General features: G+C 39.8%; 1 pseudogene; it reads left to right on the plus strand.

Moving 5' to 3' along the window:
- Positions 1 to 279: 279 nt before the first annotated feature.
- Positions 280 to 1,109, plus strand: LOC103273772 (annotated as a pseudogene).
- Positions 1,110 to 3,479: the final 2,370 nt, after the last annotated feature.

Raw genomic sequence — 3,479 nt, forward strand, 5'->3', positions numbered from 1 at the left:
GGTGATGGAGTGAGATTCCAATTCAGAAAAAAGTAAATAAATAAATAAAAATTGAAAAAGACTACACTTTTATATACTTATTGATTTGTGAAACATGTGAACAAATCACCTTTTCAAAAAAAAATACACTCAACAAGGGCACCTGCATAATAAGGGTTTGTATACCTAACCCTGAATTGTACCCCACATTTTTTTAATGAAAAATTTTACAATGTGAGCAAGCAGTGGCAGAGCCTGAGACCAGTCCTGTATCTGTTTTCCTGAAATAATTTTGAAATCATGCCTGAAATGCCGGAGGACATGGAACGGAAGGAAGTTAATTTCCCCAATAGGCGGGTTCTGGTTCCTGGTTCCTGGTTCGTGGCAGAGCTGTATACAAAGAATTTCAGCCGAATAATTGGCATGCTGTTGGCTGTGGTTTTAGAAGAGCAAGACCAAAATTTGAACAGGTTAATCTGTTGGATTCTAACGCAGTTCATCATATTATTCATGATCTTGAGCCCCATGTCATAGTACATTGTGCAACAGAGAGAAGACCAGATGTTGTAGAAAATCAGCCAGATGCTGCTTCTCAACTTAATGTGGATGCTTCTGGGAATTTAGCAAAGGAAGCAGGAGCTGCTGTTTTGAGGATTCCTATTTTATATGGGGAAGCTGAAAAGCTTGAAGAGAGTGCTGTGACCATTATGTTCGATAAGGTGCAGTTCAGCAGCAAGCCAGCAAACATGGACCACTGGCAGCAGAGGTTCCCACACACGTCAAGGACGTAGACACGGTGTGCCGGCAGCTAGCGGAAAAGCGAATGCTGAATCCATCAATTAAGGGAACTTTTCACTGGGCTGGCAATGAACAGATGACTAAGTATGAAATGCCATGTGCAATTGCAGATGCCTTCAACCTCCCCAGCAGTCACTTAAGACCTATTACTGACAGCCCTGTCCTAGGAGCACAGCGCCCAAGAGATGCTCAGCTTGACTGCTCCAAATTAGAGACCTTGGGCATTGGCCAGCGAACACCATTTCGAATTGGAATCAAAGAATCTCTTTGGCCTTTCCTCATTGACAAGAGATGGAGAAAAACAATCTTTCATTAGTTTGTTGTTTTGTTTTTGTTTCTGTTTTTGTTTTTTTAATGAAAAGTGCAGATTGTGGCACTTTTTAAAGATAAAAGCAAATAGTTTTGTAGGAGTACTCTTTAATTGTGACTCTTACGATCTTTTAGGTAAACGATGTTCTTGCACTTGTGACATTGTCTAAAGAAGCTCAAGGGCAGTGATGCCTTGTTTGCCGTAATTTTTCTCTTTATCATTTTGTTCTGGCTTAACTTGTAATTTGAGCATAGTAAATTATGATTCTTAAATATTTGAGAGCCAGGATGAAACAGATCTGCTGTAGACTTTTTGTTTGGATGAAAAGCATTGTTCATTCCATAATCTCCATATTTTCAGGGGTTTTTGCAACTGGTGACCCTTTAATGTTGATTGTTTTAAAATGTGTGAAATACAAAAATCATTTGTTCATTATTTGCTTTGCTTGAGCTCAGATCAAAAATGTTTGGAGAAAGAAACTTTATTTTTGCAACGTACGTACAGTTTTTATGCTTGAGATATTTCAACATGTTCTGTATATTAGAACTTCTACAGCTTGATGCCTCCTGCTTTTATAGCAGTGTATGGTGAGCACTTGAGAGAGTGTGTATGTGTGTTTTTTCCCTAGGCAAACTTTGAATGCAAACGTGTATTGTTTTAATATAAATATATAACTCCTTTTCACTCCATATCACTAAGTGATAGTTCATATGTGTGGTTGTACTCATAAGAATGGGCCTTGTGAGTCTTTTGACACTTCATGAAGAATAATAAAAAATATGTACTGCTGGCATATAATGCTTAGTTTACCTGTATTCACTTCTCTTTTTAAATGTAAGGACCAAACTTATAATTGTTCTTCTGTTTTAATTTTTTGAAAATTACATTCTTATCATGTAGCATCTGATGTATACAAAAGAATATAGCTATTATATATTGAGATATAAAACAACAATAAAATGAATGCTGGTAAATTTAAAAAAAAAAAATGTAAAGCCCCGATCTCCCTCAGGAACTTAAGACTACCAGCCCAACACCTCCACTGAGATGTCTAACAGGCATAGCCAAACGACGTCAGACAGGACCTATCCAAAACAGAACATCTGGGTTTCCCACCAACCTGCTTCTCACCCGCTCTTCTCTAACTCGGTAAATACTACCACCACCTACCTTGCTGCTCAAGTTCAAAATCTGAGAATTATTCTTTATTCCTCCTTCTCCCACTCCCATGAATTATAAGCAAGTTCTACTCTTTCTACCATCATGCCAGAGCCCTTGTGTGTCCACTTCTTATCATCTCTACTACTATCACCCCAGTCGCAGCCACTACCATCTCTAACTACTGCAATAGCCCACGAAGTGTGGCTCAAAGTGAAACCCATCAACAAGAACGGTTTGCTTCAAGTCCATGAAAACCAATGACTTTACTAGCCACGATATTTAGCTCAGCTGCCATATTGTTTCATAGCAAAACTTTCTTGATGAAAGAAGGCATGAGTTGCTTTGTATTCTGGAGCAAGCCCTTCACCTCTTTGCAGACCAGCACTTTGAGGAGCACTGTTGCCGATCTCACTGCTTCCACTCTTGCCCATTCATACATATACCCATTCTTTAAACAGCAGCTGAAAATTATGTATGAAATTGGCCAGGTGTAGTGGCTCATACCTGTAATGCTCAGCACTTTGGGAGGCTGAGGTGAGGGGGTTTCTTGAGCCCAAGAGTTGAAGACCAGACTGAACAACATAGTAAGACCTCATCTCTTCAATAAAATCAAAAGATTAGCTGGGGGTGGCATGCACTCGTAATCCCAGCAGGAGCATCGCTTGAGTCCAGGAGTTGGAGGCCGCAATGAGCCATGATGGTACCACTGCACTCTAGCCTGGGCAACAGAGTGAGACTCTGACTAAAAAAAAAAAGTCACATCATGTTGGCCCCCCTGCTTAAAACCCTTCAAATCCTTCTCATAGTAGCTGGAATAAAATCTAAGCCCCTTGCCTACAACTACATGAACTTGCCTGACCTGACCCATCACTTCTTCATTACACCCAGTCACATTGATCCTTTCTATTTGCAAGCATGCCAAGTTATTGCTCATTTGGGGTCCTTTGGAAACTCTGCCTGGAATTTTCAGCCCCTATATCCTCTTGTGGCTTCCAGAGCATTATTATTTAGGTCTTAGCTCAAAAGAATGGTGATACTGTGAATGTTGTAAGTGATCTTATCCCCCAAGCTTTTTATTTCTTTTTGTTAGGAAATATAGACGCAAACATGTGGCTTGCTTCTTGCAACTGAACAGGATCTTGTACTATAGATGACTGTGTATGAATTGTGTCCCCTCCAAAATTCACATATTCAAGTCCCAATTCCCAGTACCTCAGAGTGTGAATGCATT

This window comes from Carlito syrichta, unplaced genomic scaffold (genome assembly GCF_000164805.1).
Source record: "Carlito syrichta isolate Samal-C Ts95f unplaced genomic scaffold, Tarsius_syrichta-2.0.1 Scaffold314200, whole genome shotgun sequence".
NCBI lineage: Eukaryota > Metazoa > Chordata > Mammalia > Primates > Tarsiidae > Carlito > Carlito syrichta.